This window comes from Polyergus mexicanus, unplaced genomic scaffold (assembly GCF_030449975.1).
Source record: "Polyergus mexicanus isolate NDT 795.1 unplaced genomic scaffold, iyPolMexi1.0 SCAF_14, whole genome shotgun sequence".
Classification (NCBI taxonomy): Eukaryota; Metazoa; Arthropoda; class Insecta; order Hymenoptera; family Formicidae; genus Polyergus; species Polyergus mexicanus.
The window spans coordinates 201030-215726 of record NW_027223334.1 but is presented as its reverse complement, the minus strand read 5'-3'; the positions used below and the strand labels follow the sequence as shown (position 1 = coordinate 215726).

Here is a 14697-nt window from a genome sequence, read left to right as displayed (position 1 = left end):
TGAAGCAGAAAATTAAAACCTCCCGCAAATGACGAGAATTTGGCTCGTAAACTGACATTTTCAATCGAGAATAACTTTATGATGCAGACACAAATCGACTAATGTTTCTATGGGGTTACGTTGACAGATGCCCAAGTTTATCGCATGACGTCTATGATCTATTTATTTCGACCACTACTTACCGCTAAAGCCATCTATAGGAAAACGGCGGAAGCAAAGTTGTACACCTAATATATATATACAGGGTGCCCCCCCCATTTTAAAGGACCCACTCAAATATCTCAGAAACACTGCGTTAAATCGAAAAATGTTTCAAACAAAAGTTGTGTGGCTTCAAGGGGGCCATAAGATGGTGACAATGATTTGATCTTGGAAAATCATTTGAAGGTCATGTGAAGGTCAACTTTAAAATCTTAAATGGAAAACCCCATTTTTTATTTAGTATAAAAAATGGGGGTTTAAAATGGGACACTCTGTATATATATATATATATATATATATATATATATATATATATAATGTTTATTCTTATATCCGGACAATAATTAAATCTTGTAAACATTTCACACAAGCTTCGCAATAATTATATCTTTCTTGATATCAAACGAGATGCACGTTTGATATGTAATTATTAATTATTGACGAATATTATAATAATTATCATCAATTTAATACTTGCTTGCGCGCATATGTCACTGACGATGAATAATTTAATATTATTTGATGCATTATACTATTATTTATCCATACTGTAAATTTCCCGATTGTTACAACGAATTTAGTATGCTGCGAATTCTTATCTCACGTTCGACGAATGCACATCTCTCCTTTTTTTTTCTCCCTTGCATAATTTTGTTTATGTAATTAAACAGCTGACTAGATAACGTCTTTGCATCAACTATCAATCGAGAGTTTCTCGATGCATAAATTTTAAGCCAAATAAGAAAATTATGAATGCGCCGCGTTAAACGACAAAAAAATTTAACGCAACGAAATTAAAACACGTCTTTTTGTTGAAACACAAACGAAGTGTTAAATATCCGCGATCTCATTAAATTCGTGAGACTTTTCTTCTCTCTCTCTCTCTCTCTCTCTCTCTCTCTCTCTCTCTCTCTCTCTCTCTCTCTTTTAACTATTACGTTTAACAAATTGTATTGCATTTATTAATCGTATATGAATAAAAGACCTAATTACATTTGCCTTTTTATGCATAACCGATCTGTCATGCCGCAACCTGCTATTTCTTCAACATGGATAAATATAACACGTAAAAAGCACTTTTTTACTCTTAACTCACTTATTGTCAATAAAGAAGATTATACCGTTTATTATATAACATGTTGATGTCACCGAAAATCCGATCTTTTGAAACAGATTTTAATACAATACGCACTTATTTAAGAGATGTAACATAGATTACGTCTAGATTGCGTCGAATATTTTTTTGAATAATTAATTTACTTTTACCTCTGCGGAAAGTCCACCCACTTCCTGAGTTAATAAATATAATAGAAAAACGGTGGATATATTTTTTGATAATATTTCAATTTATATTATTTAACACGTAAACATGAATTTTAATAACATTTGTAATACACGCACATTATAATTAATATTAATATGGCAACATTTATAATTACTTTTCTAAAGACAAACTCTGCGTCGTTATACGCTTTTAATTTGTTAATAATAGGATTGTTGCAAGGGGAAAAAAAAATAAAAAAACCGTAAAGTACCGAGAAGTTTATTAGCAATCGCGGGGTGAAACTTTCTTAGAAGATTTAACTATTGTATTGTACTGCGAGAATTTAATTTCTATTCTGGGACTGCGCGATAACAATGCGCAGAGTTTCGTTCGCATGAAACGGGTCGTAACGAGAAAAGACACGAAACATACTTATTCTATTTGGACGGATGCATTCACTTTTATTAATCCGATCCTGCGTCGCGAGAAATCAAATTTATGGTGAGTGATTAAATATTAATTTATCGCTCAACATAAAAATGGCGACAACTCGAAAACAACGCATTTCCGGACCTATATCGACTTTTTTCCTTGCCAATCCCCAATCACCTCCCGAGCGATTGACCATCACTTTTAAAACTATACTCCGTATAGTTGCTGCAATTTAATTTTAAGCTCAACACCTATGGCATATTTTTATTGCCATTGAGAACGTTTCGTACGAGGAATAAGATTTAGAATTAAATCCTTGAAATTTTCTTCACGGGGGCGTATTCGTGAATAATTCATTAATTCGTAAAGCATAATGACATAGTTGATTAGAGACGGGGAGTCCGCGTTAGTTTAATGTCTTTTTTATAATCTCGTTTTGTGATTATTACCCAATTATTTAAATATCCAAGACATACGTGTAATTGAAATAAGTTGAATATGCCATTTATATTAAACAAAAAATAAATAGAAAATATTATTAACATAAATATAGCTTATAGAAAATAAATCTGTATTTGCATTTTATTTAAATGCATATTGAGCATGAAAATGTTAGATATTTTGCAAATGTTTAATTATACAATATGCATCTGCATACGATCGATTCTTACGCGAGGTGCACGATGTGTTCGCTGAAAAAATAAATTCATTTATCGATTTTGCATTTTGTGCATTATGGAATACATTTGCATTTTGCATCACCTTACAATTAATAAAGTGCTTTTCAAGACGATTATTTGATCCAATTAATTAATTTTACATAATAGATTATATATAATAATTTTTTTCTTATTACGCGAATATGAAACGTGTGATTTATAGAGAGAAACGCCATGATTATAATTCCAAGAGAACATTTCCCGTTTGCGTTTGCGTTTGTAGGACGTTCCAGGAATCGCTCATCAATGCATATAATCGATCGGAATGGAACGTATTGTCTGTCAGTAACGAGACATGCCTGTGTAAGTGTTACATACGTATCCGTGTGCGATATTAGACGGAAAATGTGACGCCGCGATATATAAACCGAGTAAATATAATATATGCGATGATGCGGAACGAATGCACCCTCCGCGAAATCCATTTCCAACTGACGTTGAGATATATATGTATGGCAGTGTGTCAGGAAATTGCAAGGACGCGCGCGGGGTTCTATGCACTACGGGTGCATTAAAAAGTCATACACGTTTGCGTCCGATGAGGAAACGAGGACCAGCGGAGAGATGCGAATTTATGCAAAGGGCTTGATTTTAATCTTCAATAATCCGGATGGGGATAAAATATCGTAAAATTCTGTGCAATAATTTTCAGAAGCAAGGAAATGTAGTTTCAATATTGAACGTTAGATGCGTAATAAGCTGTAGAGCAAGATGAAGTAAATCATTTAGCGCTGCAGTAAAATCCGTTTAAAGCAATGGCTGAGCCAATTTCCCGTATTTACATTGGCGATGATTCGATGAATTGATGGAGAGCATGTTAATTATTTGGCGTAATCGAAAACTATCGTGATAGGAGAGACATTACAACGAACAGCCTCGGATTCATCTGATAAGTTTGGACTATTAAAATATTTTTTGCTTGAATATTACGCGTATTAAATTATATCGGAAAAAACAAACAAAACTCCACGTTTCGTTTAATAAAAAATTTAATAAATATGGTTATTCGGAATGCTGAAAATTTTCAACTGATCGTTGACGAGTTTTATTCGCGAGAGATTTTACAGCGCGTATTGGCGACGAATTGTATTATTTAAATTAATTAAAAACTTGACGCGCGCACCGGGAGACGTGAATGACCTAAGATCGAGTAATTAAAAAATTAATGAATTCCGTAGAGATACGACGACGTCATCGACATTCTTTGTCACTCTAATGGACTTGGAAAGCCAAGACACTCCACATTCGCAAGTTTTAGATTCTCGAGGAAATTTTCAGGCTGGATATGTAAATTTCAGCAATCGTTCCTCACGCTTCTAAGAAGCGGGTCGTTATTTTTAACGAAACGAATGAAAAATAACATTGCGTTCTCTTCTCAAAAGACACCGAAAAATTTTACAAATAAAATGATTGAAAAGAGAGCTCTATCAGGAAATTCGACATGTTCTCCATTACATTTGACACAAACCTTAGGAAATATCTAATAGTACATCGTGAAATCACGTAACACATTGAAACTGGATATTCTTGCCTATAAATGTATAAATGTACTTTGATAATCATTTAATAAAAAGAGATAACTCTCACGTGCATTATAAGTTTGATAATAGACTTCAGAGCAAATGGAAAAAAAAAAGCGATACTTTTCCCGATTGCGTTATAAAAAATTTTTAATCAGAAACACAATTCTGCGCATCAGTCTAATGCACATTATCCAAAGCAGAAGATAATTTGCATGCAACAGTAGCAGGGATGCAATTAACATCGTAACTACGTGAGGTAACAATATATGATCATAAATTGTATTCTCCGCAAGAATATTGCGTATACAACAGCGTAGGATATTCTCTGATGAATACAGAGTATATTCTCGAAGAAGAAAAATTCTACAATTTTATTGCATTTCTGTCTAAAAACACATACATTGTGACTCACGAAGTTTACTTTGACAACATAATAATAAATTAAATTGTAAGAAAATAATTTTAATTTGTCCAATTTACTTTTGAATTCATTAAGCAACAAGATTTCAGTATTATATACGTTACGATAATTTTTGGAGAAAAATGCCTGCGATTATTTTTAGCGGCACGTGCCAATGAAATAGGATATCTAATAAAATTTTTAATGAAACACAGGAATTAGTTTTGTATATTGATCACTCGCGTGTGTTTGGATTTCTCGTTTTTATCGCAATCATATGAAATAAAAACGCAAAACATACTTTACAAATATTCTTTACATAAATGGCAAAGCATATAAGGAGTATATTCATCGAATGCACAAACATGAGAAATTAATTATTCGGAATAATATTTCATGCGCGCCCGATGAAGTAGTTTCAAAAAATTTTCAAATTTCATTCACTTTTTCCACCTCTCACGTCAGTTTTGTCAAAATTCTATTTTATGGAATTTTTTTCACTGTTTTAATGGAAAGATACTAAATGTGTCGCATAAAAGTTTCAGCTTTACGTTTAATCAACGAGATTTTTCAGACTCTTTGGTATGAAAAATGTATACCATACGTCGAATTCATTTGGAAACATCTGAAATTTTGAAAATTCCTCAAAAAATACTCTGTAAATATAATTCGCAACACGTGTTGGTATAACTTTTTCTTTATAGTATTTACGATTGTGATTTTGTGATTACTATTCCTATATCTAATATAATGTGTAATATAATGCGATTAAAAAAGAGAACAAACTTTGAAGAGAGAATATAATATTAGACTGATTTAATAATCAATATTAACTTTATGAAAACAAGAAACATTATACTATTATAATATACGATCGTAATAATAAAAATGTCAGTTTTTGATTCGGAAAATATTCATTTCATGTGTCACAAATATATTTTCGGATCTAAATGTTATCTCTCGGTGAATTTATATGTGATATATAAGTTAGAGCGATCTTTTTAACGAAAAGAAGCTCTTCTCTGGAATAGAACTCGTCCTACGAAAGCAAGGTGGACGATGCTCTTCTCCCTGAGGAATATGCGGAGAGGGGAAGGGAGGTAAGAAACGATTCGAAGAAAGATTTCTTGAGACAAGAGAAGAGAGAAGATGAGAGGATAATGAATTCTCTTCCTTGAGATTTGTGTCGCCGATGGTTCTTATGCCGCCATTCGTTGCGGCTACAAATGTTTTTCATTTCAAAATATGCAGATATCTGTCATTTAAAATTTCATGGAAAACGTATTAGTTAAATCATTGTAAAAAACTACATATTTGTCAGTCATGGTAATCTATTAAGAAGAGTATATATTCTTTTGCGCGCGTATCATTAAAATTTTTCCATCATTTTAGCGCGACACGCGTGACATTTTACGACAAAGGGATTGCTGCCTTCTCGTATTTATGCTCGTTATGGGTCGTTGAAAGCTGCATCGCGTGTATATCGGCCGTGCCCCGTTCTACTGTTCTATGTAAAAAAGGATTGATATGTGTCGCGCACACGTGTCCAAGTATAGACATTAGATCCTATACACTGAATCCAGCGATGCAAACTTAATCTGTCAGATACAACGAATGACGCATCATAAAATTGGTGGAAAATAAATGTGGAAGCGTACCATTAGAATTTTAAAACATTCGGTCAAATTATTATCGTAAATAATCAGATATTCCATTAAACGTTATTATAAATTTCGAATGTTATATGATCGTGATTTCTAAGTCTGTCGTAAATTATTCGAGACAGGAGCACATTCATACAAGGCCCGGATATTGAGAGTTTCTTTAGAAACTTTCATACAAAATTCTATTTATGGAGACGCGGTGTAGTTTAGTGCATAATTTAATAACTGCGTTATCAGTTGCACACTGACGCGATTTATCATCATAGTATGCGATGGCGTGTGATAAATTTTTACAATCACTGACATTTTACGAACGACATCTGTTGGTAATTTTTTCAAACAAACATTAAATCAACATGTGTTTATTCATCAGCTTTGAAATCTGGTATAGTGATTTTAAACAAAAACAAATCTGCTTTTGACATTATGGACAATCGCGTAGGTTTTGAGCGTTAAAGCGTATAACGAGAAATATTTTAATGATAAAAAGAGATATTTATTATATATAATAATAAATCTGATCGAGAGAAATTGATAATTGGGTTTAACGCGACTAATTGTATCGAAAACAAATGAATATCGTAACATTACAAAATTTAATCGGTTCTCACGTACTCGCGTCATCCTATTTATCTTTATTCCGGTACAATACATTTAAATTTCAATCACCGTAAAAACGTCACGGCGGTTTTTCAAATTTCTCCATCCGTGAAAGCTTCCTTTATTTAATATCGATAATCCACTTGTCAAAAAATGGCTGTCATATATATTTTTTATATAAGATGGATCAATAATTTTCTGATATAATGTGTGCGTCTGTAATAATATCGGTATATCGTTGAAGATATTTGATGAAATAAAAATCAGACTATATGGTATATTCTATGATTAAATGGAATAGATGTTATTTGTAAAATTGCATGAGCTTTCTGTTTCGTTTACCTTGTAAAAATTCAAAATCCCATTGGTACGTCGAATTCCTCGCTTTGATATCGCCGTTGTGAGAGAGATGATGCTTATTTGATGGTAACACTTTGGAATATGAATCAGTATGTAGATACCATTCGCATCAGCAAACTGTATTACTGAATTCTCTTCTCATAATAAACGAAACCATATAACTCGTAAGCGCATTTTTATCGCGATCCGTATCACATTATTAACATCAAATTAACGACGATAACAAATGTATAAATTATAACAGTAAGACGATATTAATTAACCGCTGAAAGTTTATTGAGTATGCCAATCACATAATTCTTCATTAGAGATATCAGAGAATCACATTGCATAGATAATATAAATCACATTGTCATTAGAATTCCACAAAAGGCCATTACATGCACGTGACAACAATTCACGCATCGCGTACGTACACATTCCCGATCAAATCCGGTGTGTCGCTTGATCGTGACTTTATCACATCCGATTGAAAGTAACTTTGCCTTTAACGAAGCGAAATGTAATTTCGTTATCGATTTGCAGCGATGCAATTTCGCGTTGCGCCGGGACAGCGAAAAGCGTCATGGAAAGCCACATGAAAATGAGGTAGAGCTTTTTTTCCATCAGCAACAGTCAAAGAGAAATGTATCCAAGTCGATTAATCACACGAAATGATCTTTCCCACGTTCAACTGGCCAAATTAACACAGCGAATACACACACACACACACACACACACACACACACACATATATATATATATATATATATATATATATACATGCATATATGTCTAATATCTTTTTGCGACTCCGATTGAAAAATTTTCCCTTTGTAAAAAAATATTTTATAAAATTCTCCAATTATATATATATGTCATATAATTTTTTTTTTTCTAAACTTGCGCGAGATTCATGAGACAATTACAAAATGCGTTTCTTGCAAAAATACTCCTCGCTACTCCTCGTGCGCAATCCTTCCTCGCGATGTAAAGGAAGGACGCAGACTGAAAGGAAGGCTCGTAACAGATGTGGTGTGCTGGTGTTAAGCATCCGAGCATGACATTGGGGCAGGTGAGTTCGAATTTCGTTAGACTCAGGTCTGTAACATGAGCTCTTGGTAGGTTTCAGATGAACGGGTACGAGATATTATATTTGAAATGTTTGCCTATTGAAACCCCTTCGTGACATAGCTATTTTTTAATTGTGTTATGTATGTTTACAATAAAATGGTAATATAGTCGAACATTTTTACAAAATTTAGATCTTAAAAAAATTTTAAATTCCAATAAATGCAACGAATACATTAAATGGGAAATTAAAATATTTTATAATTATAAAGCATATTTTTCTTTTCGTTTTACGATTAACGCGTAATTAATTCAGAAATATCTCCGCGATAATGATTGTCCGTTTGTGCTGAGATTTCTCATTAGAAATGTCAAAATATAAATTACAGATTATTATCTAGTAATATGTCACATTTATTATTACGTACTCTCACATAAATCTTCCCATGCTTTATAAAAGAACTACTAGTTGCTCAACGTACAAAGACTCACCTGCTTCTCAGACAATTATATACGCCGTGTACGATAAGAAGATAGACATACAATATTATACTTTATGAATGTAATTTTGATTTTTCGATTCTTTCTAATGTCACACCTATCGAAAAACAAAAACGATTATCACGAGTCCTTATTGCTACTTCTCGACTGTTTTGAAATACGCAGAACTGTCAGGACACCCGATACATCCGTACATGCATCACAGGTGCCGCCCTTTTCCGGAGTGTTTCTCTCACAGGACACAGAAGTGGGCAGAAGGGTGAACAGCTCTAAAGTAATTTCATGCAGAACTTGAAAGAGCGGAAGTGGGACACAATTGCGATACGGGGAACAATCGAGAACTTTCGTGATTTCTGTAAGCATCGTAAACCCGTCCGCAAAGTTTCGTTTAGATCAGGATCTAATCTCGTACGAGCATACGAGCGAATAGATAATTAAGATGCTAACTTGGCACGCCGTAGCAGATGAAAATATAGTCAAACAATATAGCTCAGAGAGAGAGAGAGAGAGAGAGAGAGAGAGAGATATCGTTTATTCTAAAAATCTTAAAACTATGAAATACTGTGACGTTGACAATGGACGTTGAAATGGAAAGAAAAAATGTTTATATATTCTTTGTCTTTTTTTTTTTTTTTTATTATACCTTCTTGTCTCGCATTGCTGACGATGCGGAATAGGAGGCTCGTCATGCATGAAGATCACTCCTGGATTCTGAATAATTCAACTCAACATGCTTGAAATAGGACTACATAGACGGCATAAATTTATGGGGAAAGAAAAGTCAGAGACGAAGAGGAAGAAAGAAAAGCGATAAAGAAAGATCTATTTACAACCATAAATTTAAAATGCGTTACGATAAAAAGCTATATATTGTAATAAGAAAGATGTAATTGGTCTCTTCGCAGCAGAGATGCCATTCGAACAAGTTTCGGATCAGTGCGACTTTGCGAAGAAGACTTTAATTAAAAATTCGATTAAATGAAAGAAATGAAATTGAAGAAAATGCGATCGTGTTCATGAAAATTATGATTGTCGCATAGATCGTGTCGCGATAGCTCGACTAATTTAATTTAAATCAGGTGATGGAAGAAAAAGAATTAATGTTTCAAGGAAAATCTGGAAAAATCTAATTTCCGCCTGTCACTTTCGATCATGATTCTTCGATGGTTAAGTTCAACGCATTTACATAATCCGATCCTATGGATGTGGTCTATGCAATCGATGCATAATATTAAGCCTTATATCTTGACGATAACTGATGTTTTAATCTAGAAATTCGATGTACAAGAAACGTCTCGCTCTAAAAAAATCCATATAAATTAATGGGAAAAAATAATGCCAGTATAAAACTGTTCAAATATCATTCTTACATTGGCAATTATGATACTTGATACTGGCTTCAATATCGTAACACTCGTGAATGTTTTTTAATTAAGAATGATAATGTGAATACACACACACACACACACACACACACACACGTATATTATTATTGATTTAATTAAACGTTATTATAATTCTCTCGTTGTATTAATAATATGAATAATTTATAATTATCAAGTTTGAATTATTGCATTAGTTATGCATCACACCAAATATTACAAATTTAACGCATTATTACAGGTAAACGATATATTAATGCTTTTCAAGGGCAAAAAAAATATCGTTTTATCTCCGGAAATCGGTAGCAAAAATTCATCAACGATAATTGGATAAGAATGTAACTCCGCTGAAAGTTAAGAAACGCTTGGATCGTCTCATCTACATTTGCTTCTGCCATTTATATGCAGAATATATATATATATATATATATGCGCGTATATCAACGCACGTTGTATACTCAAATCACCTTCTTCGCTTTATTTAAAGCTCGTCGTTGCGTTTAAATTCTTTCGCGTTGCGTCGTTGGTATTTGAGAATGAATGGCGAAAAATCAGCCGTCTTCCATCTTTAGCGCGAGAGTCGAAATAACATTTATGGTAAGCGAGAACGCGAACCCTTGAGTGAAAGTGAAAGCGAATCGTCTCTATGGGGACGGAAGGGATATATGTTGCGTAATCGATTGGAAACAACAGCCTCCATCATTCGGCCATCGTTCTCTCGATATTTCGCGATTCGCGTAAATAATGCTGAAATGAACGAGAAATGAGAGATGGAATTTTCCAGCTTCAAATCGCATTATTGCAAATTCGATTGCGCGTTACTTTTATTTACGATGAATTGTATAATGTGCGGTGATGCTTACGCTCACCGCTCTCTATCGTCAAATCTCAAGTCAGCCTCGAAAGCGACTGAAAGTCCGCCACGGTGTCTTTGGTCGGAGAAAGGAACGGAGTGAAATTCAATCTCGTTAAACTATCGCTCGTAATTACCACTCGTAATCGAATCGATTACGGCGAGAGCGTTTGTGTCGCGAGGTGTTCTCGTTAAAACTCACCGGCGACGCCGTTGCACGTCGTTGCACCGAATGCAGAAACCGGTTTACGCCTCGCGACGATTCCCGATCATGCATTCGTGAGGTCCTCCACCTCCGTATCTCTCGTGTCCCTCAAATTCCACCTTCCTCGTTCATTTTCATCCATCAACGATGGCGCGGCTCCGTCCTCGACAAATTTCGTCAAGCTCTCGATCTTTCTCGAAATATGCCATAATCAGCCGATCCAACTCCATTTACCGTGACAGTTCAACAATATTGATAATTTGTTCCTTCTTTCGAAACACCGCAGTGCTTCGAGCCATTGGGAAAGTCCTTAAGATTCGTCATCACAGCATTTCTATTCTCTTAAATTTTTTATACAGTTTCTTTTTACGAACAATCTTGTTTATCAATAATATTATTAGCGCATCGTTGATTTTTCCTAATGATCGTAACAAAATCGATTTCCCGTTGATTATATCATTTCACTCACTGCATCACTAATTACTTTAGATATGGAGCGATTGACTTTTAATAAGATCGACTCCACGTACGCCGGTATCGTTGTTAGAGAAGAGAGGTTTATTCCATTATTTTCTCTATATACAGTGATGAATTATATATATATATAATTATATATATGATTTAGGAAGATGAGAGAGCAGGAGGGAGAAGTAGGGAGGTATCATCGCGCGTAAAAAGTTGAATCCGGATTAATCAAGTACCACTGTTCATCGTTAAATTTAGAGAAATCGCGTTTCTTCTCTACCACGTGTGATGACCGATGTTCGCGCGTCCTTTGTTCACCATCGCCAATATTTCTCAGCAAGAATTTCGAAGTACGCGAGAGCGGTCGCGGCCGCAAACTGTGTTGGTCGCTTAGACACGCAACTCGCCAACACCTTTCTTCCTTCGTCGGACAGGTGGACTTGAACAAAGCGCGGGAAATGATTGGCCGAGGAGAGAGACCTGTCCAGGCCAGGTATATCGCGCACTTCGCTCCAAGTGTACTGTTTCTGGTTTCATCACTTTCAAGCCGCTTACGATGCTTAACCGAGCATCGCTCGTACGAAGCTGTAATCAGGAACATCATTCTATAGGCTGCGCCAGCTTTATATCAAGTATCACTCTTTTGAAAAAAATCCGTCATCTCAAAAATTATGCACTAATTATTTTAAAGAATTTTTTCTCACGTATATACATGTATTTATAAAGCATTGTTTTGCGATAATAGCTTTTACAAAAAGCAATTATAAGCTTGAACAGACCTCTCTTGATGACAAAGATTTTCTCGGTGCACATACACACGTTCAAAAGTATATCTTATTATCTTGATTAAAGAATTATAAAAGATATTTGGCTAAAAAAATATTATATGAATAAATATTTATATTTAAATGTCCTCGGTAATAAAACGTTACAAATGTTTTATCAATTTTGTAGAATTTGAGAAACTCATTTTAGAATTTATGAAAATATCTTAAAAATTGCATTTTTTTTTTTTTAATTCGTCAAGATAATTAAGAGTGGGACATAACTGATACGAGCATACAGAATTCTAATAATATCATTCCTGCAATTTAACTTTAAGCCACAGCGGTCTTTGGTGGCTGAAACTTTCTGTCACGAGCTTATCCCTTGAGAAAAATATTTTCGAGAAATACTTTTCTCATAAATATAACGATGACGTATGAAACTGCATAAAAGGTAACACACCTTCGATTTAATCGCTACTTAAGTATGTTATAGGGGAGGTTTCTCTGAGTAATTCCCCGCAAGAAATAAGTGGGGGACGGGGCATCGGTTATTATAAAGTAATATTAGAAAAAGTGAAGTTTGTGTAGGTTGTATTTGTGTATAGGGGACGAAAAAGTGTTTGTTTACATTTACGGAATAAGTACACGATCATGGGATATTTTGATCAATAATGTGTTTCGCTTATTTCTCGCAGTTCGCTAATAGCTCTCAACATGCGACTACATGAATCTCCAAAGTCTTATTGAAGGTAGGAATCTATCCCGTAAATATAAACAAACACTTTTTCCACGTCTGCTCTACACAAATACAACGTAAACAAACTTTATTTTTCCTTATTTTCTAATAGAAAAAGCATTAAAACTATAAAATTTTAATTTGTTATATCCTATTTGTTAAATACTTAGAAGAACCTCCCCTACAACATATTCAAATATTGTAGCAATAAAATCGGAGACGTGTTACCTTTTATGCAGTTTTACCAATGATGATAAATAAATATGTCTCATATCAAACATCAAACATGTTAGGTGTACAACTTTGCTTCCGCCGTTTTCCTATAAATGGCTTTTAGCGGTAAGTAGCGGTCGAAATAAATAGATTATAGACGTCATGCGATAAACTTGGGCATCTGTCAACATAACCCCATAGAAACATTAGTCGATTTGTGTCCGCGTCATAAAGTTATTCTCGATTGAAAATGTCAGTTTACGAGCCAAATTCTCGTCATTTGCGGGAGGTTTTAATTTTCTGCTTCAATATGAAGAAATCTGCGGCTGAGGCTCATCGAATGCTCTCAAATATTTATGGTAAAGTCGCTAGTACTGAAAGAACGTGTCGTGAGTGGTTTCAACGCTTCGAGAACGGTGATTTTCACGTCGAAGCGCGGCATAGCGGTGGAAGAGAGAAGGTTTTCGAAGATGCAGAATTGGAGGCATTACTTAATGAAGACTCGAGTCAAAGAATTGGCACAATCATTGGGAATGGACAATACTTTGAATCATAAATGTATAACCAGTTTTTTACAATAAAGCCTCGAATTTCGGGAAAAAAACGGCGGAAGCAAAGTTGTACACTTTTTTTTTTTTTTTTTTTTTTTTTTTGAAAGAACGAGAAAGATTTTGGGGCACGTGAGAGATTCGATGAGAAATATTTTGTACAGTCGTAGAAAGGAATATGTCATCTTGCAAATACGCGATTTCTTTTCATGCTAAAATTCATTATAATTTGACGCAGAGTTTAAATTATTACGTCTTACGATTGCGAGAGAAGGAAAAAATCAAGATCCACATTTTAACTTTGCCAATTTACCAATTACAAGTCGTTAAACAAGTTGTTTATCTTAGCTGTGTAATATCGAGTTTCCTGCAGCTAGCTCATTTCATCCGTATTGCAAACAATTTATAGATTAAAAGTATTAAAAAAGTAATATAATATCGTAAAATATCCTCTTAGACGACATGTTATAAATATTCTGCTTTATGTTTTCGCACAACTGCCCCATTCGTACTTTATAGAAAACATTTTCACAATATTTATACATATACACGCATGCGTGTATCGATAAAAATATATTATAATTATATATTTGTCTATATAAATACACAAGTATTATCTTCCGCAATAAATATCTTGTACGTTAGATTATTGTACGCGTAAAATTACATTCAGCCACACGATGAATAATTGAAATTTATAACTTTTGTTACTCTTTCATTATATTATGGACCGGGAAGCTGCAATTTCGAACATATATTAAATTACAAACGATAAAGATTCGTACTGCTTGAACTCAATTTGCCACGGTAGTTG

General features: G+C 34.1%; 1 protein-coding gene and 1 long non-coding RNA gene across 10 annotated transcripts in view; one reads left to right on the top strand and one right to left on the bottom strand.

Moving 5' to 3' along the window:
• Positions 1–14697, top strand: part of LOC138939641 (uncharacterized) — an 86051-nt gene that overhangs the window by 35115 nt on the left and 36239 nt on the right. The gene's annotated exons all lie outside the window — the stretch shown is intronic.
• The window catches only part of Wake (wide awake), a 69777-nt gene that overhangs the window by 19124 nt on the left and 35956 nt on the right, over positions 1–14697 (bottom strand). The window contains exon 1 of one of the 9 annotated variants that reach the window (XM_070307635.1): positions 11152–11532. The exons of 7 other annotated variants lie outside the window; for them this stretch is intronic. The gene's annotated coding sequence lies outside the window, so the exon portion shown is untranslated. Of the gene's footprint in view, positions 1–7145; positions 7358–11151; positions 11533–14697 lie in introns of those variants that run through there. One more of the 9 variants, XM_070307634.1, reaches the window with a different exon arrangement.